Here is a 25511-nt window from a genome sequence, read left to right on the forward strand (position 1 = left end):
ATCATCACCTACCAATTATGATGAAACGGTACCTGCTTCAAACTACTAGAACAAATCTTCACTAACTTGCGGATTTTCTTGCGTCGAATTCATTTTTTCGCCATCACAACCCTGATATAAAAATCATTCTCATACGAATCGCAAGTATTAACGTTTACTCAAAGACTGCACCAAATATTAGACCAATCTTCTTTTGCCGATTTCATCTGCATAGACTTTTCGAAAGCCTTTGACAAAGTGTGCCATATACACTTGCTTTATAAATTAAGCAAGTTAAACATTGATCATAGTGTTCTAAAATGGATAGAGTCACTTCTCGTTAACCATTCCCAGTTCGTGACAGCTAATGGTCATAATTCACCGCATAGCGACTTTCAATCTTGTGTGCCACAAGGCTCCGTCCTGGGATCTTTCTTATTCGGTATCTATGTTGATCCCTTACCTTCAGCAATTACTTATGACGTTCACTTATTTGGAGATGAATGTCTCATCTTGAGATAAATACCTAACGAGCACGAAATTACCCTGCTTTAGGCGGACCGTCATAACGATAGCAATTGGTGCCGATTGTGGTGAATGGAACTTAAGGTTAACAAGTATAAATTTATGAGAGCATCCCGGTCTAACGATAACCTTCCTGTGTACCACCTGAATAAAGTTGCTTTAGAAACGACATGTAAATGTAAGTACTGAGGCACGCATATAAAATGTAAATTATTGTGGAATGATCACGTCGAATACTTAATTAACCAAGCCAGTCGCTTGCTCGAGCAGCCAGTAACGCACCAATATTGCGTTTATTTGCGGGTTACTTTGACATTTGCAAAAACTTTCGTGTAGCACGTATTGAGCAACAGAAAGCTGTATCAGGAGATCATGTTGCTCCACAATTCTGTCATTGACATTTTTAATCTAACTATAACTTTTGGGAAGTTGAATAATTAGAGACCTCCAAATGTGTAGTTAGGCGGAATGCAAGAAAATAATATGAGTATCTCCAAGTGACGGCGGACAACAATATTTTGGTTCTGTCCAGCTGTGTGACATTTTCAAATTTTTAAATCTGTGTACATAATAATTCGGACACCCGGTATATATATATATATATATATATATATATATATATATATATATATATATATATATATATACAGAAGCTGTTTATAAACTATAATTCCTTATGATGTGACACTGACACATTCGTAAAATGTACCGGCTGTTTTCTGTTACATCAGGGCATGGGAAGAGCCGCCATCGAGTTCGTAAGGCGGGCTGCAGTACCAGTGGCCATTTTCTTGATTAGCACGGGTTCGTTCAAGGAATACTTATCAACTTTCGCCGTGTCTTGGCAGAACTACGAATACTGGATGGTGGCGGGTAAGTGAATGCCAATTTTTCCATTTCCGTTTTCATAGCTACTTGTTTGCAAAGACTCTCTTTACTTTCTCGAAATATAAATCTTAGATAGAGAAAGGAATAAGTCTGCGTACAATAATGGTGAGCGTCAATGGGAGCGAATAGCCGAGTGATTCTTGCTAGGTATTTCCTTTAATTAGAAGTTGATGAGGGCAGTCATTCATGAGCACTACACCAAAATTTTGAATTGTTCAGGCACTCGGAGCTGTCACAGTGCAGTGCACGCCTCACCGAGCTATACTAGTTATGTTCAGTATCACAACTGTCGTGTGAGAGCACATGGCCATTGCATCAGCACCTTTTGGCTCCAAAGTTTGACAACCGACCATCAGCAGCCGACCACCGCAAACACGGGTAAAAGAGCCAAAGAACGATGGCCATTCACATATTAAAAAAAGATCACTTGCGTGGTTAGATTCTTGTCGCCCTTATCTGATGTTGATGTAACATAACTTGTGATTTATCTTTTATTTTTTCACACACGCGTGAACTTTGTATAAAACAGTTTTTAAAGAAGAATACAATCAAATGCACTTCACAGAACTTGTAGGTCAGTGGAGCATACCATACGGGTATCATATAAGCAGGTAGAGGTGTACTTAGTCTCCTTGATCCCACAGGAGTTGCAGTAACTTAAAGAACAAAGGCAACACTCCGCTGGCAGCTGTGATCCCTCGTGTGCTCTATGCTAACACTAAACCCACACCCCTACATCGTGCTCGCTGCAGCTTTGCTTCCTTATGGACGCCGCGGAATGTGCACGTGGTTGTATTCATAGGCTGCTGAAGTTTTTTTTTTTACTCATGTCTCCACTGAATGTAAGCGCGAGCTTATACAGCAGATGCGAATTGTAGTTTTGAGCAAACTAAGGTTTTGTAGAGTGCTAGTTTTGTAGACGTCGGAACAGTAGAAAAATTACGATCAAGATATCCTAACATGCGATTAGCATTAACATGCATATCCCATGACAGATCGTTATATATGGGAAGGATAAGGTATTTGTTAGCGATAAAGTATGTTGCCACTTTTGGAAACCACGTTCTTGTTGAAAAACAGCGAATTTAGTTTTTTTATTATTTTAAGCATCTACAGACATTCAGAATTGCGCTGCTGCAAAAATTATCTCTTTATCTGGTTCTGTCGAAAGCTATGATGTTTCTGCAAGTGCCGGCAGACCTCTCTAAAACTAAAAGTTACATTTTGTGAAAATGAAACCTACATTTAAAATTTTAAAAGGAACCTACGTTTGTGCACAAATACGCAGGATACTTTTTAATGAATTTGTGACGACGTATTCTAAAGGTTGATAGGATTGAGCAATGGTGATCGTAATCATTTCTTTATTCAAATTGAACACATTGCCATGCGGGTCGCACGACGTGACATCGTGTTTACACTGCAGCGACGCGTTGTACTGCCATTTAAAGCTATTGTTTCATCACTTCAGTGACCTACATTGTTGTCTTACATCACACAACAAGTTGTGGCTAAGTTACGAGTGAAACAAATGCCGAAACGCAAGTTCTACGGCAATCTGTGCACGACGAACTACTCTATGAAGTGTGAAGTGAATGTTGCGGTTTCCGCAAGTGAAGTGAAACTGGGCCAGCTGCAGGAAAACTTTTAAGTGCCACCGGAAGTGTTGTGGTACAGGGGAAGAGGATTGTAGATGTCGAAATTCTTTTCTCAGTTTTGTCGTCGCTGGCGTGCCCGGAATGCAAAAACATTTCACTGAAGCTTGAGGAGCGTTCGCGCCAAGGGGTATGTTTTGCATACGCCGTGTTATGTAGTGAATGTGCCCACCAACGTTTGTTTTCCTCACCAAAAAAAAAAAAAACAGCAAATGCAGCTGAAAACAACGTTCTGCTTATCTGCGCTATCCGCCAGCTCGGGAAAGGAACTACTGGTACTTTGACATTTTCGAAGGGTATGAATAGACCACTGCCACTTTGTCATTCCGCCTATGACAAGGTTTCTTGCGAGCACTTTGATGCCGGGAAAATTGTCGCGTCTAAGTCAGTGATGGATGCTGCTGAAGTGCTCCAGGTTGTCGGCAGTAACGAGTGTGGCGTATCGGGGGACGGCTCTTTGGAAAAGCGTGGGAACTCTTTGAATGGTTGTGTCTCTCTGATATCAGTAGTCACAGGAAAGGTGATTGATGTGGAAGCAATGTCCAAAAATTGCAAGGCATGTGAAAATATAAAGAAGTCATTATCAAAATTCAAGGCAATGTTAATCTTCTCCTTTGATATTAATGGAATTCAATGATTGAGCCGGTTCCCAGAGGTCAGACTGTTATTCAACACTACTACCGGACACAGAGACGCTCCTCTCACACACAACGAAATCACGAAATTCTTTTACTTAGAGAGAAGGGTTTTCCCCCCGCCTCACTCCAAGCTAAGCAGGCCGCAGGCGGTCACACTAAGACTTCTGCAAACGAATTCGTACCCAAATCCGGCGTCCCTTAATAGCATATATCCAGAGATTTATCCAAATTGTTCTTGCGTGGCCTGTGGTGAGAAAGCTACGTTGCCTCATATGCTCTGGGAGTGCGGGTCGCTGGGCCCGAAGTTCAGCAAGGAAGAGTGGGACGCGCTCCTGCGAAGTCCTGTCTTTGAGGATCAAATCCTGGCCGTCCAGCGCGCCCGCGATCGGGCCGGCAGACTAGATCTGTCAGTCCCGTCGTGGGATTAGCCGGGTGCGCGTTTTATCGCGCTTTGCTGGACCAAATAAAAGTTTCTCACTCACTCACTACACTGAAGTACTAAACAAACTTCGTGAAAAAATTAGAAAAAAAGGGTCACATTTGTGGAGTGATGGATGGCTCTTGCATCAGGACAATGCACCCGCTCACACGGCCCTATATGTCACGCAGTTTCTGACCAGTAAAAACATTACTGTGATGGGGCATCCTCCTTATTCACCTGATTTGGCTCCATGCGAGCTTTTTTTATTTCCTAAAGATAAATCTTGTTTAAAGGGAAACCATTTTACCTCAGTTGAAGAGGTTCACGCAAAAACGAAGAATCTCCTGAAGGGCCTTCCAAAAGCCTCATATCAGAACTGTTACCAGCAATGGCCGCACTGAATGCGGAAGTGCGTCAATGCTGAAGGGGGCTACTTTGAAGGTGATAATGTCACAGAGAACTGATTCTGTAAGTACAATAATTTATTGTAACAGTCTCGTTTTTTTGTGTCACACCTCGTATATTACATAATCATCTGCAACCAGAATTATTGATTGTGGTGTTATACACTGGGCAGATTATTAACATAAATCAAGAAGAGCAAAGGCCCCAAGACAGATAGATGCCCGTGGCACTCCGGATGCAATTGATGACATTTATTTACTTATCTCTTTTTTGTTTTCAACACTGTTAGCCCTGCCGGGCTGTTACAGGGTGGGAATACACAGCACAATGTTCACGCAAAGAATGCTTTCAAATTTTCTGCAAAAGGGTAAAGCGTGTTGTTCGACGGAAATACACACGAAAACCATGAAAAGTTATTGGCTGTGACATGTTCAGCTCTATTGGGAGAGAGAAGAGAGAAAGAAGTTTAATGACACAAAATGCCGAAAGGTCGGCCTGAGGTATATTCCTCTAGCCAGCTACTCAGCATTGGGGGAAGGGGAAGAGGGAAAGAAAGAGGGAAGAAAGAGGTGCATGATGGGTGACGATGACGATAGAAGGAAGATGTAGAACATATTGGGAAAACCTCGTTCATCCAAGAGGGCACATTGAGGCATATATATATATATATATATATATGGCTGAGTAGTTCACGCTGGCCCCGGTAATCAATTGAAGAAAAAGAGTACGAGGTACGTTGAACAAGCACAGTGTATTTGACTGACGTTTTGGCTGGCGCGCCAGCCTTTGTCAAAGTGACTTTGACTTTGGCAAAGGCTGGTCCACCAGCCGAAACGTCAGTCAAATATACTGTGCTTGTTGAACGTATGTCGCACTATATTTCGTCATTATATATATATATTATATTATATATATATATATATATATATATATATATATATATATATATATATATATATATATATATATATATATATATAATTAAATCCCAGTCCCCCGAGAAAGACGATTCGTAACACCGGTAATTCAGACGAAACTTCGTGTTCATCTGCTGAACCTGATAATGACTTGAACAATATTTCCGGAATGCTGACAGAACTATTGGCTGGGCACAAAACGATCGCTCGAGACATCGCTGACATCAAGGTTTTTCAGCAAACTGTTAACAAGCGTTTTGACGCTCTGGAATCCCGTGTGGCCGCTCTCGAAAAAACTAGCGCTGATCCTAAAGTCTCATATGACCATTCTGGTTCTGACGTACGCTCTTTATCTCAGGCTGTTTCGGAACTAATTAAAAAAAATAATGACCTTGAAAATCGCTCGAGACGCAACAATATAATTTTGCATGGACTTGGTGAACACAATGCCGAAAACACAGATACGCTTTTGTCTAATGTACACCAATTTTTCACAGAGAAACTTCAAATTGAATGCCCGCCCATCGAACGTTGTCACAGAATTGGCACCAAACGTGAAGGTAGATCGCGCCCAGTTATATTACGAGTACTAGACTTTCGGAACAAAGTAGAAATAATGAAAATTGTCTCAAAGCTGAAAGGAACAAAATTTTACATAACTGAAGATTACTCGGCTAATGTACGTGCCATTCGCAAAAAGCTATGGGCAGAACCTCTTCTTTTCGTGACCATGGCTCTGTGGTGAGGTTGCGTTATGACCATGTCTTTATAAATGGTGTCCGCTACAGGTGGAATGATGCAGCTAATGCCCTAGTTGACGATTCAGGTCTCGCTGTAAACGGCGTAGTGAATAATTCGAGCCTTTCTGACAACACTCTCCCGGCCACGTCATCTTCACCTTGACAAATTCGCGACTCTTACAAGCTTACTTTCTTGAATTTGAATGCAAGAAGTCTAGTAAATAAGTTCCCGCTGTTTCTTTCCTTGGTAGCCTCCTATTCCCCTCATTTCATTGGTGTCACTGAAACATGGCTTCAAGATCACATATATGACTCTGAAATCACTCCACCCGGCTATGTAGCTGTCCGATCAGACCGGAAAACTGGTAGGGGAGGCGGTGTCGCCATTTTTTTAAAATCGGATTTAAAGTTTTCAGTTATCTGTCCTCCAGCAGATCTTGAGTCTGTTTGGTGTAAATTATACTTAGGCAAAAAAACAATCATAGTCTCTGTTTTCTACCATCCACCTGCCTCCTCACCTGATATCATTTTTCTTCTCGCTGATTACATCAACACGCACAGTTTTCATGCATCTAGCTTAATTCTAATGGGAGACTTTAACACACCAGATATTCACTGGCCCTCACTATCGCATCACAGTTGTTTAGGTAGCGAACTAATTAACTTTTCTTTATCTTTTGGGCTTACACAAGTAGTCAATGGCGCAACAAGACAAAACACACTTCTTGACCTGGTGTTCATTAGTTCAGACCTTGTTGATAAGCTGTCTGAGTGTGAAATTACTGACGGCATTTCAGATCACAGGGCAGTGTTCATATCGCTAAACTGCACAGTTTGTAAACCACGTGCCGAAATTCAAACTTTTTTCGACTTTAATCGCTCTGACGACACGTCTATTCTTGATGTCTTATCAGAACGTTTTGAATCGTTTTGCACACTTAGTAAAGACTGTGACGTGAATACATTAGTTCGCCAATATGAAAACATTATAAAGCTGTGTATTCAATGCTTTGTTCCGTTAAAAACTAAGAAAAAAAATCGTGCCCTCCCTTGGATGACTAGAGAAATCTTGCAGTTATCACGCCGCGTTAGAAGACTGAGACGCTCAAAACGCAGTAATGACCCTGATGCAATTGCTAGATTCACCTCTGCCAAAGAGGAACTAAATTTGAAAATGAATACGGCCAAAGATTTTTTCTTTCATATCGAGCTGCCAGGTTTACTAAGAAATAATCCTCGGAAGTTCTGGCGTTCTGTCATGCCTACTACTGAAGCTTCATCTTCATTCACTATCAATGATGAAACTATAAATGATCCTGCACGCATCTCCAATGCATTCAATGAATATTTCCATTCGGTGTACGCAAATGATTCTCATGTCTGCCCTGCTTTTGATAATGATTCAGATTTTTCTATTTCCGACATTTCCGTTGATGTTAATGGCGTTCTTAATTTGATTCTAAATTTAGACACAAAAAAGTCTAGTGGCTCCGACGGTATTCCTAATTCCTTTTTACTTCGCTATTCACAATGGACATCACGCTATATTGAAATTATATTCAATAAGTCTCTAGATACAGGAATCGTTCCTTCATCGTGGAAACTTGCAAGAGTAATACCCTTGTATAAAACAGGCAGGAAGACAGACATAAAGAATTACAGGCCCATTTCTTTAACTTCCCAATCGTGCAAAATGCTGGAACATATTATTTACAAACACATAATAGATTTTCTGGAGTCCAATACCATTCTAAGTAATGTTCAGCACGGCTTTAGACGTGGTTTCAGTACTATCACGCAGTTAACCGACTTCACCCATGACATCGCTTATCAGTTGGATCTCGGTAAACAGATTGATGCTATCTTCATTGATTTTTCTAAAGCTTTCGATTCATTACTTCATTCTCACCTCTTGCAAAAATTAAATGCAATACTAAAAAATTCCCATCTGGTCAATTGGATCGCTAGTTTCCTTTCTAACCGGTCCCAATACGTCGACTTTAGTTCTGCAAGGTCATCCATACTTGAAGTAGGCTCCGGGGTTCCTGAAGGATCCGTCCTAGGTCCTTTATTGTTTTTAATTTATGTCAATGACCTCCCAAAACATGTTTCCTCTAATATTCGTCTTTGTGCTGACGATTGCGTCTTATACGACGTGATTGATTCCCCGAATAGTTTTCAGCGATTAAACGATTCCTTTATCTCTTTCAGTGCTTGGCGTGAAAAATGGAAAATGAACATTAATTTAAAAAAAACGGTTGTTTTGTCCTTCACGAAAAGAGCAGCACCTGTAATTGCGACATATTCATTGAATGGGTCTCCTTTAACCAGAGTTCGACAATACAAATACCTTGGCGTAACATTTACTCACAATCTCTCATGGACTACACACATTGACCAAACATGTTCAAAGGCCCTAAAACAGCTTGGATACCTACGTCGTACTATGCAAAAGGCTCCGAAAGCAACAAAACTTCTAATGTATAAAACTCTTGTTCGCCCCATTATCGATTATGCCGCAACAGTCTGGTCACCACATAACCAAACCAACATAATCAAACTAGAAGCAGTTCAGAAAAAAGCCGTCCGTTTCATTTTACATCGGTATATGACCGCTATTTTTCACCGTCGTCCGCCCTCCCAACGCTGAATCTAACATTACTTTCAGTACGTCGTGATGTGTAATCATTAAAATTTTTGCACAACATAATTAACAAGTCATACCACACTTCAAACACAGCTTGCATATCTTTCACCAAGCCTTCTTGCACGCGTAATTTCCACGAGCTTAATCTTAACCCTCTCTATGCCCGTACAAATACCTTCAAGTACAGCTTCTTTCCCCGCACAATAGAAGTATGGAATTCCTTGCCTGGCTGCGTTCGTTCACTCCCGGTAAGCGAATTTGAAATTGCTGTCTATAAAAACCAGTATATGTAACTATTTAAATCAGGTTTAGTTTATACTTTATGTGTGCGTATTGCTGTGTCGTTGCTTTTTATGAATCGTTGAAAACAATTTGTAAGATTTTGTAAATGATTGTAAAGATATTGTAAGAGTCAATGTTGATTTCACTTTATTTTTGTTCAACACTGTTTTTGCCCACTCCTGCAATAGCCCTCCTATGGGGCTGCAGTATGTACAAATAAATAAATAAATAAATAAATAAAGAAATAAATAAATAAATAAATAAATAAATAAATAAATAAATAAATATTTATATATATATATATATATATATTGTCACACATTAAGTTCAAGAGCAAGCAACAGTACCAGCAGAGACACACCAAGGGACGGTTCTCCAACTGGCGCGGGATCGTTTTGTCGTCATCGTCTTCTTCGCCGTTTTTGCTGGGCACGCAATGCTGAACGTTTGCTGCCTCAAAACACCAGATGGCATTATTTCCCCTCCCAATGATGAATCGACACGATGCTCAAACACAAGACGTACACGGAAAATACACAAATCAAGTAAGACAAAAAAAAAAAAAAAACTAGAAGGCGCTAGCACATACACGGACATGACATGAGGCAAATTAAATGGTTTCGGTGGTCGGGAACAAAAAAAAAAAAAAAAAAACGCTTCGCAGTTAATTAGAGGACGACGGGACTACGGCAAAAAAAATAAAGAAAGAAGGTTTGTTTCACCACTACACTATAATAACATCACCGTATAACATACGGCTTGAGGGGAACGACATGTATAATCTTTGCACATTGTAATCGGCGCTTGAGCGATGGCAGGTCTCCGTCTCGAATCACCTTATAGTTCACGTCGCTTACAGCCTTAGTACTGTGTATCGTCCGATGTACTTTCTCAGGAGTTTCTCGCAGATGCCTCGCCGTCTAATAGGGGTCGAAACCCAAACTTGGTCATCACGCTCATTGTAACTCGCCGATGGTGGAGGTTGTACCTTATTTCCTCTGTACACTACTGCTGTCTTATGTGCACACCAGCAGTCGACGTGCTTCGTCGGCGCGCTGAATGTACTCCCCGACGTCAGGAGCTACCTTGTGGAGCTGATCGACGTCTTCATACGGAATCATTACGTCTAGCATAGTTTGAACAGCGCGACCATAAACGAGTCAGAACGACATGAATCGTGCAGTTACCTGCGTGCCAGAGGTCTACGCAAACATTACGTATGGCAGGATTTCATCCCACGTTTTGTGCGGCACATCCACGTACATAGATATCATGTCTGCCAGTGTTTTGTTTAGTCTTTCTGTCAAGCCGTTAGTCTGGGGGTGGTATGCCGTGGTTTCGATGAATCGTGTAACTCAATTTGAAAATGACGTCCAGAAGTTTCGCCGTAAAAACTTTCCTTCGGTCAGTGATGATGAATGACAGTGCGCCATGCCGAAGCACCATGTAATGCATAAAAAACTCGGCAACTTCAGAAGCTGTACGGCATGGTAGTGCCTTTATCTCAGCGTAACGCGTCAAGTAATCAGTTGCGACAATGCTCCAATTATTGCCTTAAGAAGACAAGGGAAATGGTCCAAGACGGTCCAATCCAATTTGATCAAACGACGTTCACGGAGGGTCGATGGGTTGTAGAAGGCCTGCAGGCTTGAAGGATGGTGGCTTGCGGCGCTCGCATTCATGGCATCCTCTCACGTAGCGTTTGACGCATGCAATCAGTCTAGGCCAGTAATACAATTGCCGTACCTTGTCCAGAGTCCTTGAGTAGCACAAGTGGCCAGATATAGGCTCGTCATGGCAGGCTAATAGGATGTCGTCACGAAGGATTTCAGGTACTACTAGAAAATGTGGTTTGTCCCCGGCACCTGTGCTTTTTGTATCAGATGCGCTCTCGTAGGCAAAATGATGACAGCCTTCGTAAATAGGGCGAGGAATGGACAACATGCCGCCTTCTATGTGATCGATGATTGGCCTTAACTCAGCGTCCGATCGCTGTTTACTGAGTTGATCCGGCCCGCTGAAGGCTCCCAGGTAGTCGTTGTCATCTTCCTCGCCAGGATTCTGAGATTCAACAGGTGCTCGTGATAGTGTGTCAGCAACTTCATGTCTTCTGCCTGACCCATACAACGATGGTGATGTTAAATTCCTGTAGTCGCACACTCCAACGTGTCACTCATTCAGAATGGTATCGGAGGTTGGTCAACAAGCACAAAGAATGATCTGTCACCACTTTAAATGGCCGCCCGTAGAGATACGGTCTAAACTTTGTAGTAGAACAAAAAACCGCGAGGCACTCCTTCTCTTTGGTGGAATAATTGGACTCTGCGGGTGACAGAGTGCGGCTCGCGTAGGCGATAACTCGTTCAGTGCCGTCTTGCCGTTGCACCAAGATGGCTCCGAGACGGATATTGCTGGCGTCAGTGCGCACTTATGTGTCAGCATCCTCATCAAAATCGCCGAGCACCGGAGGAAAAGACAAACGACGTTGTAGCTTCGCAAAGGTGGTCTGCTCTTCATTAGTCCAGAGTAATGGTACGTCGTCACGCGTAACGCGAAATAGCGGCTCTGCAATCTTCGAAAAGTTTTGAATGAAGTGTCGATACTATGCATACCAGCACAAAAATAGTCGGACAGCTTTCTTGTCTTTTGGAGCTAGGAAAGGAGCTTCGACACCAGTCTTCTCGAGATCAGGCCGACCACCTGGTGCGCTCACGACTTGACCAATTAACTCTGGCTTGAGTGTAATATCAGTCAATCGAGTGGCTTGGAGTACATTCTGAAGGCGTCAAGGGCGCTCGTCAAATGTTTCCGAGAAAACGACATCATCGAGATAGACGAGGCAACCTTTCTATTTGAGGTCAGCGAGAATGGTATCCATCATTCGCTGGAATGTGGTTAGAGTGCAACAGAGGCCGAAAGGGGGTACTCTAATCTTGTAAACGTCGTCCGGAGTCACAAAAGCAGTTTTCTCCCGGTCCCGCTTATCTACTTCAATTTGCCAGTAGCCACATTTCAAAATCAATAGAGGAGAAATAATTCGCGCGACTCAGCCTGTCCAGAGAATCGTCGACACCAGGTAACCAGCAGACGTCATTCTTTGTGAAGCTGTTTAGCTTCCAATAGTGCACATTTAACTGATGTGTGCCATTTTCTTTAACAAGAAGGACTGGCGATGACCAGGGACTGCGCGAAAGCTGTATTACGACGTCTTGAAGTGTTTCCTTCACCTGTGTATGAATCGCATGTCGTTCCGTCGGGGAAACACAATAAGGCTTTTGCCGTATGGGGGCACGTCGTCATAGGTGATGATGCGGTGTGCTGTAATCGATGTTTGCGTATCTTCGACGACCACGCAAATCAAGAGTGGAAGTCGAGTTAGAGCTCGCGCAGGAGTTGTTTGTTTTCTTCAGGAATCTTTGTACTAATGTCGACGTTGCGTAGACGTACTTCGACACTGCCGATTGCCTCGGAAACAAAACACACAGTTTCATCGGCGATCGAGTTGGTGTAGACGATTACAGTACCGGGGAAAAGGTGCCGATGTTCGTAGCTGAAGTTCGTCACTAGAACCTCACAGTGGCCATCGTGGAGATTAATAAGGTTTCTTGCTACGCAAACACCTTGAGAAAGCAGGAGCGAGCGATTGCTTTCTGTGACCGCTTCATCGTGTAAGAGTCTGTCACATGCCACATGAACCACGACACTTGCATGCAGTTGTATCGTGACAGCGTCGTCGATGACACTAAAAGATGGTCGAGGGTGGATGGTGTTGTTGGTCGTCGCTGTGGCGCGCTTTGTCGAGAAAGTGATGAAGTGTTGTTGGATGTTGATGATAGCTCCGTGCTCCCCGAGAAAGTCTGTGCCGATGATTACGTCTCGAGAACACTGATAAAGAATGATCAAGCTGGGAACAAAGGCAGAGCCGCGAACCTGCATTCGTGCCGTGCACATGCCGAGTGGTGTGACGATGTGCCCTCCAGCTGTACGGACCGGCGTTTGATTCCAAGGCGTCGTCACTTTCTTCAGAAGTGTGGTCAGTTTATCGCTGATTATAGACTAATCCGCTCTAGTGTCCACTAAATCAGTCAATTCACGACCGTCTAGCAGTACAGGAATGTCCAAGGAAACTCTTCTTCCGTAATCCGCAGGTACTGTCATCGTCGATGCATCGTGCGTCCGTGTCAGTAGGACACCTTGAGTACGTCAAAACTGAGCGGCTTGGTCCCCGAAGGCCGTTGTGGTTAGTTTCCCGGCGCGGGCTGGGCGACCGACCCTGCAACACACTGGAATACGTACGGCGAGCCGAAGAAAACCGTCGCAGCGAAGGGGAGCGTGACTGGTGTCGAGCTGATGGGGATCCGCGCTGCTGGGCAACGTATTCTTGAATTTCAGGAGGACGCTGGCCGAACCTAGGTAGCGGTGAGTTTGCTGAGAATCCCAGTAGCCTGAGCTCTCGATAGGAGCACTGTCGGTAGGCAAGCCCAGCTTCGCCACAGTTAAAGCAAACGGGAGGGCGATCAGGTGATCACACCTATGAGTTCCTTCGGGCCTGTCAGTGATCCTCGTAACCCGAGGCTACTTGGACGAGCTGTAGCATCGCCAGGCACGCGTTGCGAAGCGGGGAGGCACGAGGGGCTGGTTGCCTCCAAGCTTGCGAATATTCCATACGGGGGCTGTCAGTTCTTAGCGGTCAAACTTCTGTGTTGGAGGGTGGTTCTCTTAGCGCATGCTGGACTGCGTCACGGAGAGCGCTGGACAAAGAGCTGAGCGTTGTCTGTGAGGGTAGTTCTTCGCGGACTACGGAACGAATGAGCAATCAAAAGAAATTGACGTGGCTCCCGGGAGCCCCGAACGAGTCCGTAGGTGAGGCAGCGTTCACTTGGCGCTCGCATGATGGTGCACGCTGCCAAAGAGTCTGTTCCATAGTGACAGCCTCGGAAAGAAAATCTGACATGGTCTTGGAAGAAATGTGCACGGGACTGCCGAACAGCTACTCTTTCACTCCGCGCATCAGGTACCCCACCCACCTTCCTTTCTTCCGACATGCTGCGGTAGGTTCGTCAAAAGGGACACTTCATGTCCTCGACATACATTACGACATCTTCATTTGGCATTTCTATACGTTACTGGAGATCACTCTCAGCTCGCTCTCTGCGGTCGGGGCTCGCATACGTCTCAAGCAGCCAGCGTTTGAATTCTGCGCATGAAGTAAGGGCATCTGCATAGTTCTCATACCAAACACGTGCGTCATCGTTAAGACTGAAACATACGTTTTCAGTTTGTCTGCGTCATCTCACTTCTTGAACGCGGCAACACGTTAATAGTATACCAGCCAATTTTCAACATCCTCATGTATGGCGCCGTTGAAGGGATTCGACGTTCGCGGATTGAGTAGCGTACAGTGAATCGGCGTTGTGTCTTCCGAACCGGTTGGGGTGGTCTGAGCTGCCACTTTCCCTGGGAGGAGTCCAAACTCAGGGACCTGTCCACGGACACTTCTGCTGGTGCGGTGTACAGCGTAACCACCCGTACGTGGCGGGAGCTTCTGCTGTTCGGAGGGGTTCGGTGCATAGATTAGATTACCCCGCACCTCTACCAGTTTGTTACGCGCTAAGGCAAGAGCAAGCAACACTACCAGCAGCCAGACACGAAGGGACGGTTCTCTAGCTGGCGCGGGATCTTCTTTGTCTCTCGGTCTCTCTCTCTCTCTCTCTCTCTCTATATATATATATATATATATATATATGTGTGTGTGTGTGTGTGTGTGTGTGTGTGTGTGTGTGTGTAAAGTCTTTAACTGAACACTTTCAGAAACTTTTGACGCTTGCCTGCAGCAGGTAGCCTAATTTTTCGCCATACGCCCCATTTTCTTCAATTTCACAGGTGTTCTGAAGCTAATACAGGGCCTCAAGTTATCGTCTAGTTGGGGGGTTGACAACATCAATTCAAAATTTTTGAAAAATACTGCTGTTTATTCCAGCGTATACTCAGCGCACCTTTTCGCCCAGTCTGTTCAACACTCCACAATTCCAGCTGATTGGAAGGTAGCAAGGGTGTTTACACTCTTCAAACAATACTTATCTCTTATAGATACTCTTATATCTCTTATAGATTCTCTTATCTTGTTTCTTTTCTTGAAAGCAACTCGTTCTTTATTTCTTGCCTGCACTGCTTTCGAAGGAATTTTTCTTGCTTGACTTAACTCTCACTAATCGCATCGGCATAGATAGTGGTTTGCTAACCGACTGTATCATTCTAGACTTTGCTAAGGCTTTCGATATGGTGTAACATCAATTACTCCATCGTAAAATTAGTTCCCTGAATATTGACCCTAATCTTTTCAAATGGATTGAATGTTTCTTAACTAAACGCTCTCAGTTTGTATGAGCTAACGACTCGTTATCATCACTCTGTGCCGTCACATCTGCTGTTCCCTAACGTTCTGTTTTGGGCCCCCTACTCTTTCTAATACATAATAATGATATTTCGGTTAATGGAGATTAATAGAGTTTCACTAGAGAGTGTCCTATCTTATAGATATATTGGCCTTCACATTACTAACACCATATCCTCAGGCATGGACATCGAATATGCCACTAGAAATGCGAACCACTCCCTTGGCTACATGAGCAGAAACTTCTCTCAGGCTCCATCCCATTTGAAGTGACTTTCGTCATAATCATCAGCAGAAGCAGCCTGTTTTATGTCGAATGCAAGTCGAAGGGCTCTCCCTGCTAACTTCAATTAACCCTGTCCTGCACCAACCGATTCCAACTAGCTTCCGCGAATTTTCTTATTTCATCGCTCCTACCTAGTCTTCTGCCGTTCTTGACTGTGTTTCCCTTCTCTTGGTATCCATTCTGTAAGCCTAATGGTTCAACGGTTACCTAACCGGCACATTACATGACCTGCTCAGCTCCATTTTTTTCTCTAGATGTCAATCCGAATATCGGCTATACCCTTTGATCTCTGATCTAAACCGCTCTCTTTCTGTCTCTTAACGTTACTCCTAACATTCTTTGTTCAATCGCTCCTTGCACGGTTCTTAACTTGCTTTCGAGCCTCTTTATCAGTCTCCAAGTCTCCGCCCCTTATTTCAGTACTGGTAAAATGCACTCATCTTACACCTTCATTTTCAGTGATAGTGGTAAGCTTCTACTGAGGAGCTGACAATGTCTGCCGTATGGGATCCAACCCATTTTTATTCTCCTATGAATTTCCTTCGGATGATCAGGATTCCCTGTCAATTGTTGACCTAGGAAAACGCTCTCCTTCACAGACTCTAGAGGCTCACAGGCAATACTCAAGTCTTGTTCCCTTGTCCGGCTATTCATTATTATCTTTGCCTTCTGCATATTAATCTTGAACCCTACTCTTACACTCTCTTTGTTTAGTTCCTCAATCATTTGTTGTAAAACGTCTCCATTGTTGCTGAATAGAATGATGTCATCGGCCAATCGATGGTGGCTGAGATATTCGCCATCATTCCTCAGTCATAAGCCTTCCTAGTTTAATAGCTAGAATACTTCTTCTAAGCACGCAGTGAATAGCTTCGGAGAGATTGTGTCTCCCTGTGTGACCCCTTTCTTTATGGGTATCCTCCTGCATTTCTTGTGTAGAATTAGGGTAGCTGTGGAACCTCTGTAGATATTTTCCTAGGTATTTATGTAAGCATTGTGCACTACCTGATTACGTAATGCCCCTATGACTGCTGGTGTATCTACTGAATAAAATGTTTTTTGCTTAATCTATGAGAGCCATATTGAGAGGCTTATGTACTCTGCGGATTCCTCGATAACCTGAATAATGACATGGATGCGATTTGTTGCAGAGTATCGCTTCCTGAAGCCATTTTGTTCCCTAGTTTGTCCAAATTCCAGTGCGGATCTTGTTCTATTGCAGAATATTTTGGTAAATATTTTGTATAATGCTGGGAGTAAGTTAATGGGTCTATAATTATTCTTTAACGTCTCTCTTATTGCGGATAAGTAGAATGTACATTCTTCAAGTAGCCGGGGACCCTTGCAGTCAATAAACACTTCGTGTAAAGAGCCGCCAGTTTTCTAAGCATTATGACTCCTCTATCTTTCATTAAATGCACTTATTCCGTCTTCTCCTTGCGCTCTTCCTCGATCCATGTCTTGCAATGCCCTTCTGACCTCATCGCTAGTTATAGGAGGAGTTTCTGTATCCTATTCATTAACATTTCTAATTGAGGTAAATGACTCTTCTGGGTGCTGTGCAGGTCAGTATAAAATTCTTCCGCTGCACTACTATATCTTCGAGATTCCTGATGACCTTACAATGCTTACCTTTCGGTGCATACATCTTCGTTTGTCCTTTGTCAAGTTTCTTTCTCAGTGATTTCAGGCTGCGTCCTTATTTTACGGCTTTTTCAGTCTTGCTCGCGTTATAGTTTCGAATATCACTTATCTTCGCCTTTTTGATCAGTTTCGAAAACTCCGCGAATTGTTCTCTTGAGTTGACCACTCTCATTCTTTGTCATTTCTTTATTAGGTTCTTTGTTACTTGGGAGAGCTTGCCTACTGTTTGCCTTGGAGCCTTGCCTCCCACTTTAATGGCTGCCTCTGAAGCCAGCCTCGTTACGGTTTTATTCATTGCCTCAATGTCATCTTCATCTCTCTATTCTAAGGCTGCATATTTTTTTGCAAGTACCAGCCTGAATTTGTCTGCTTTTACCCTTACTGCTTCTATGTTGACCTGCTTCTTCTTGACAAATTTTACTCTTTCTCTTTATCAAATTGAGGTCAATTATAGCCCTCACTAACCTATGATCACTGCACTTTACCCTACATATACCTTGCACATCCAGCTCTATGGTGGGATCAGCAGGAAGTATGAAATCAATTTGATTTCTTGTTTCACCATTAGGGCTCTTCCAGGTCCACTTTTTGTTGCTACGCTTCCTCAAAAAGGAGTTCATTATTCGCACCCTATTCCTTTCTGCGAATTCTACCAGCACCTGTCCTCTAGAGTTGCTAGAGGCAATGCTGCAGTTGCCAATTGCTTGTTCACCAGCGTGCTTTTAGCTCACTTTTGCATTGAAGTCGCCCCTTACTACAGTATAGTGAGTTTGCAATTTTATCATCGCTAATTCAGCATCTTCATAAAACTGCTCGACTTCTGATCGTCGTGACTGGATGTTGGAGCGTAGCCTCGTACTACCTTTATAAGTTTAATAAGTTTGATTACGACTAGAGCTTCCCTCTGAATAATGCTGCAGAATTCGTCAATGTTGCCCGCTGTGTCCTTATGCATTATGAATCCTACCCTGTATTCCTTCTTATCTGGGAGACCTCTATAGCAGAGGACAAGTCCCTTATTCAGGAATGTATATGCCTCACCAGTTCTAATCCCACTAAGGACGATGATAGCCCAAACAATGTCCGATAGTTCCTCAAAGAGACACGCTAAGCTAGCCTCATTCGACAGAGCACGCTAAATAAAGGTTGGCTTTTGTATAAAACACTAATACGGCCTCAACTAGAATATGCGTTATTCATATGGGACGCCATAGAACTCATTTCAATCGATGCTGTAGAATCTGTTTATAATCGCTCAGCTCGCTTCATCCTTTAGAAATATTCTCGCACAGCTAGTGTTTCTTTAAAGAAATCAATACTTGGTCTAACTAATCTTGCCGTTGGTAGAAAAATTGTACGCCTTGGCCTTTTCCACAGCATTTTCTTTCGTAACCAGACACGAAAACAGGAATTTTTTCTTCAGTCCCATCATATATATCACCACGCGGTGATCATTGGCATGAGGTTGCGATGGCTAGCTGCAAAACAAGTGTGCTTTCTAATTCTTTCTTACGTAAGAATAGCGCTGAGTGGAGCTACCTTCCGCCTCTTATTGCCTGCATTGAAGACATGCTATCCTTAAAAACAGCCATCACTATGGATATCATTTAACAGGCATCTGCATTACGATTTCTGCTTTTTGCTGTGCTTTCTTTGATTGTTTTGTTTTTCACCCAACCACCCCCTGTAATGTGGCTGTTGGCCCTGAAGGTATTGTAATAAATAAATAAATAAATAAATAAATAAATAAATAAATAAATAAATAAATAAATAAATAAATAAATGTTTCTTGGTGAGGTGGTCTACTTAACGCGATGGACACTTCTTGCACACAAAAACATTAAAGTCCATAATCACCTAATTATTAGAAATCTGCTTATGAACATTTTAACCAATGACATTATGGACCATATTGCAGTTTACAAATTATAGCCCTGGAGTTCGAAAGGCAAGTCCACTTGGAACAAATTCTCACGATGACACACCCGCGATGGTTGCTTAGGGGCTATGGTGTTTGGCTGCTAAACATCAGGTCGCGTCATCGAATCCCAGCCATGGTGGCCGCCCTTCGATGGGGGCGAAATGCAAAAACGCCCGTCTACATAGATTTAGGTGGACATTAGAGAACCCCAGGGGGTCCCAATTTCTAATGTCCCCCACTACGGCGTGCCTCATAACCACATCGTGGTTTTGGCATATAAAAGCACATAATTAGGTTAAAACACGATGACAGCAGCTTCGAGGCATTAATTGCCAAGCATTGCGGAGAAACGCATTAGCGTTCCAATTACTTTTGGGCTTCAATGCAGGACTTTTTGTGAAGAAAGTCAACGGAACGCCAATGCATTTCTCCGCAAAGTTTTGGAATATCTCGAAACTGTTGTCATCCTGTGAATTCATTCTACGTGGATCTGACTTGTGAACTCCACGGCTCGAATTTGTAAATTGCAATATGGGCCACAAGGCAATTAGTTAAAAACATAAAGAATTTTTGTTAATTAGTCGATTACGCATTTAATTTTTTTTCAAGTAATATCCACTTCCTTGTGTAGACCAGTTGGCAAATTAGAATTGTGCTATCTGCCAAAGGCAACCTTTAAAAATTTTCGAAAGTGTTCGCTGAAAGAGCCCGTATATAGCACAGAAGATACGAGACGCACGTGAAAACACATTCTTTTTCACTGTCAACAGTTTCGGCGGGAAGACCGGCCTTGAGCAGAATGACGCCAGAGTCAACTTGACCAAGGCTGTCTCAGCATTCATGGTACCGGGGTGTGATACCAAGCATGTTGTATTTATTCTTTTATGCTATACCAACGGAGCCAGTGTACTTTTGCGCCACCATATATATATATATATATATATATATATATATATATATATATATATATATATATATAATGCATGGTGTTATGCGCTACCTGTGGCCAGTAGCTTTTTCAACTATTTTCGTTTCCATAAATTTCTCATTTCTTTATTCCAATAAGTACAAGGTTTTTTCCATATGCTGTCCTTGGTGTCTTCGTCGGCTTCTCATGATATGATTAACTAAAATCGGGCTCATCAGTTTCCTTTCTTCATCTCGTTGATATATCTCTATATACCTCTACAACGTGACCAACATCGCACACGTGTTTTTTACGCTTTCACAATCCTAAAGCTAACACACTTAAAATCTTCACACCATCTGCTGTGTTCGCAACCGTCACTTCACGTGTGCAAAGTGGATTCATGTTTTTCAAAGGAAGGAGTGAGCTCGGGGACACCTATGTAAAAACATTGTAAAGGAGAAACTGTTTTCTTGGCAATAGCTGCCCTAAATTTGATGGGCCTTTTTGCATTTGAAAGAAAAAAATGACTTCTAGGCATTCCTATTAGTGCATATGTAAATCAGGCTGTCAAAATTTGATACAAGAATTGTTAAAATCACATTTTGAACAATAGAAGCTACCTATCAATTTTAGAACTGTGCAGTTAGGCAACGATATGATATCACACTTCTTTATATTTAATACCACATCATCATCAGCAGCAGCAGCCTATTTTATATCCACGGCAGAACGAAGCCCTCTCCAAGTGATCTCAAATTACCCCTGTCCTGCGCCAACCGATTCCAAGCAGCGCCCGCGAATTTCCTTATTTCATCGCCCCGCCTAGTCTTCTGCTGTTTTTTACTGCCCTTCCCTTCTATTGGTACCCATTCTGTAACCCTAATGGTGCAATGGTTATCTAACCTGCGCATTAAATGACCTGCCCAGAGAATACCTGATTGATGGCATGGATGTGATCCATTATCGAGTATCCCTTCCTGAAACCTGCCTGTTCCTTGGTTGAATAAAGACCAATGTTGGCCTTAGTCTATTCTAGATTATCTTGAATATTTTATATAATACTGGAAGTAAGCTAATGCGCCTTTAAGTTTTCCATTCTCTAACGTCCCCCTTTTGTGGATTAGTATAGTGTTTACATTCTTCCAGTCTTCTGGGACCTTTGCAGTCCATAGACAATTCATATAGAGGGCCGTCAGTTTTCCAGGCATTATGTCTCCTCCATCTTTGACTAAATCGACTGTTAGTCTATCTTCTTCTGCCGCTCATCCTCGTTTCATGTACTGCAAGGCCCTTCTGATCTCATCACAAGTTATGGCAAGAGTTTCTATATCCTGTTCATTACTGATTGTAATTGTGGTAATGTACTGCAAGGCCCTTCTGATCTTATCACAAGTTATGGCAAGAGTTTCTATATCCTGTTCATTACTGATTGTAATTGTGGTATTGTGACGCCTCTGGGTACTGTACAGGTCAATATAAAATTCTTCCGCTGCTTTTACTATATCTTCGAGATTGCTGATGATATTACCCTGCTTATCTTTCAGTGCATACATCTTGGTTTGTCCTATGTCAAGTTTCCTTCTCGCTGATTTCAGGATGCGTCAATATTTTGCGGAGTTTTCAGGCTTTCTCAATGTTATAATTTGAATTTTCCCTTATTTTGTCTTTGCTGAGCAGTTTTGACAGTTTCGCGAATTCTATGTTATCTCTTGAGTTGGACACTTTCACTTTTTGTCGTTTCTTTATTAGGTCCTTTGTTAGATCGCAGAGCTTGCCTGCTGGTTGCCTTGGTGCCTTTCCTCCGACTTCAATTGCTGCCACTGAAACCAGCCTCGCTACGGTTTTATTCATTGCCTCCATGTCATCTTCATCTCTCTGTTCTAAGGCTGCACATTTGTTTGCAAGCACCAGCCTGAATTTGCCTGCTTTTACCATTACTGCCTCAAAGTTGACCTGTTTCTTCTTGACCAAATAAGCTCTTTCTCTCTTCAAATTGAGGTGAATCCTAGACCTGACTAACCTATGATCCCTGCACTTTACTCTACCTAACACTTATCCTGCCTTTTGCTGGGATCGTGGAAAGTATGAAAATCAATTTCATTTCTTGCTTCACGATTAGGGCTTTTTCCAGGTTCACTTTCTGTTGCTACGCTTCCTGAACAAGGTGTTCAATATTCGTAGCTTAGTCCTTTCTGCGAATTCTACCAGCACCTCTCCTCTAGCATTCCTAGAATCGACGCCTTAGTTGCCAATTGCTTGTTCACTAGCCTGCTTTTCCCCACTGTTGCATTGAAGTCGCCCATTACTACAGTATACTGAGTTTGCATTTTTGTCATCGCAAATTCAACATATTCATAAAACTGATCTACTTCATCATCATCGTGACTGGATGTTGGAACGTCGTACGACCTTTGATCTATATCTCTCATCAAGTTTGATTACGACTACTGCTACCCTCTCACTAACGCTCTAGAATTTGTCAGTGTTGCCCGCTACATCCTTATGGATTAGGAATCCTACCTCGTATTGCTTCTTATCTGGGTACCTCTATAGCAGAGAACATGGCCGTTAGTCAGCCCTGTATAAACCTCACCAGTTCTTCTAATCTCGCTTAGGCCAATTATATCCGAAACAATATCTGATATTCATAATGGCAAAGCCTATAGCGCAATTGAAAAAACAGGGATGTGACAGTGAAACAGGATTGCGCTGTCCGGTTTCTTTGTCACGTCCCTGCTTTTTTTTTTTAAATTGTGCTGAAGGCTTTGCTATTATGAGTAAACCGTAACAATTAGCCCAAGAATCAGTCTTGTTGGATAGATGATAGTTACCCAACGAGTTCTGTAAGCTAGGCGCACTCGACAGAGTTCGACTGTTAAAAGTTGCCAGGTTCAGTGCTCATTCGGACAATGTAGAGGTATTATACATGGCTTTCAAATAAACCATTAAGATGCGAGTAGAACCATTGCGAAACCCCCGTAAACAATCTAAAGTATTCACATAAAATATAAATGTATCAATCAAATTCGCCCTCTTTGAATTTTCTAGGCCATGCAGTTTACGAAATTGCCATATCTGTTCTTGGTGCAGAGCGTGCTTTTAATAGCATTAATTTGCAATGAGGCTTGAATGAGATAGTGTTTTTTTTGAAAAACAATGCTTAATTTTTTTCTTCTTTTCTTTCAGGCCACAAATCTTTCGTTTACGCGGAGATCACCATGGCTTGCCTCCATTCCCTGGGAGAACTACTTTTAATATTTTTAATCTATTTCTAAGTGCACGTGCTAACTACCACTAGCAGTTTGTGTAAATGCCGAGTTTTTTTTTCACTCTTAAATGTAGAATATATAATTTGAAAGTATAATAAATATAGCTTGCAGAAAAACACCTCCAAAGTTGGCTAGAAGTGAATTTTTTGCGATATTCAAGCCAAATTTAAGTAGAAGAGGCTTTTAGCTCGGGGACCCCTATCTAAATAAATGTTAAAGGACAATTCTTTTTCCCGGTAACCGGTGCCCCCAATTTGACTAGCTTTGTCACATTTAAAGAAAATTAGAATCTAGTGACTGTTGGTTTCGAGCTTTTATTTACGTCGTCAAAATTTTTTTACAGACAGCGGCGAAAATTGATGGCAAGTCATCAAGTGACCTTGCCTAAATATGAAAGGGGTACACTTGCGTACACATTTTGTCACGTACTGTCGCGCTCAATGCGAGTTCCAACGCCAGCGTCCGTTTATTTTTGTCTGTGAAGGCGCTGGCATGGTACGTGGATATGCCAACACACATACAAAAAAACAAGAAAACTGATGAAGAGCGTTGCTAATAATGCCATACGACCACATCACCAAACAAAGGTGCGTGCCACAAAACTACTAAGCTGCGAGCAAACGCATGAAAAAACTTGGCTTCGAACACAGGCGTGTGAGCATAGATGGCACGAGTAAAAATGTTAACCTGAAGTAGCAATGAAGCGTAATGTACGTCATCATAAGAGACATAGTACGAATGTCACTGATTTGAGATGTGAAATGCATAGGCATGTGTATACTCGAAACATGCTATTTTATGTAGGATAGCGAGCATTTGTCTCCGCCATTGAACACACAATATAGCATTAGCGTTGGAAATATTATATGTGGGGTCAGTATGCTGTGAGAATGTGCTTGAGCTAAAACAGGGCTCTTATTCTTAGTGCTGATTAGCCAAAAGATAAGCTGCAACAGAATTAGCGAGTACCAAACGGTGAAGATCTAGCCTTGTGCACCTGTGACAGGCAATGGACAGTCGTCCTCATGGTTATGGTGGCGTGTATTACTGCAACGTATTTAAGTAGGCATTATTCGTGCTCCAAATTCCTTGAGTTGTCAAAGCAGAAGATGTTATCTGGCACGTAGAAATTCCATGAAAAAGGAAATGACTGACGAAATACAGGTATTGCAAGTGTAGAAGTCAGTATCGAGCATGTACAAAAGTCAGGATAGTTTTATTTCTTTACGTAGCCCATATACCAAGCATCAAGAAGGAGCGTGTATGGCAATGGACTGTCATGCACATTATCTAAGCTGTATTTCTCCGAGTTTGAACTTACAGCGCAAATACCTCGGACGAACCACAAAAGGAAGATACGACACACGCTGGCGCTGACTAACCACTTCTTTATTTCTTCCTCGTCGATGCATATAGTGATGATGTCAGCGCATCGGTGACACCTCTGAATTTGAATTCCTGCGTTTGCGCATGGGATAATTTGCCAGATCTCAGTAAGGTAATCTGTGCGCCTGCGCGTCATCGAGTGTCATCGCTCGCTGCGGACCGGGTAGGCGGTCTCGTGTTCCGGCACAAAGCCTGCTTCGTCAAACTCATCGCGGCTCCTGCAACGAAGAGTCGAGGACGCGCGTAATGTCCTCCGGACACAATCGACTTAGTGACGCCGTGGCTAGAGGGTTGCGGCTGCCTTCCAGGAAAAGTTTGGCGCCGCTGTCGCAACTGGCTGGCAAAACTGGCACCTCAGCAGGTCGTTCTTAACACCACGAACTCATTTCGGGGCGGTTTTTTTTTTGTATTCAGCGTCTATATTTATATCTTGTCACCAGTGCCTCATACATCCGAACTCGGCCACTCACATCCCAAGGACGAAGTGCGTGTGTCCGCCTCGTCGCTTTCACAGGTCACGTGCTTTAATTGGCAATCTAGAGAAGAGGAATACCAGCGTTAATTCTAAGAACATTTGGGACGGCGACGTGCTAATTTTACCTCA

At 42.7% G+C, this 25511-nt stretch overlaps 1 long non-coding RNA gene and 1 pseudogene across 1 annotated transcript in view; both read left to right on the plus strand.

Moving 5' to 3' along the window:
* The window catches only part of LOC129385570 (uncharacterized), a 39562-nt gene extending 15915 nt beyond the window's left edge, over positions 1 to 23647 (plus strand). The window contains exons 4-5 of the long non-coding RNA XR_011895848.1: positions 1236 to 1377; positions 23439 to 23647. This is a non-coding gene — a long non-coding RNA (uncharacterized lncRNA). The remainder of the gene's footprint in view (positions 1 to 1235; positions 1378 to 23438) is intronic.
* LOC129385525 (uncharacterized) lies at positions 5598 to 6331 on the plus strand (annotated as a pseudogene).
* Positions 23648 to 25511: the final 1864 nt, after the last annotated feature.

The sequence above is a fragment of the Dermacentor andersoni genome, chromosome 7, assembly GCF_023375885.2.
Source record: "Dermacentor andersoni chromosome 7, qqDerAnde1_hic_scaffold, whole genome shotgun sequence".
In the NCBI taxonomy this organism is placed as follows: domain Eukaryota; kingdom Metazoa; phylum Arthropoda; class Arachnida; order Ixodida; family Ixodidae; genus Dermacentor; species Dermacentor andersoni.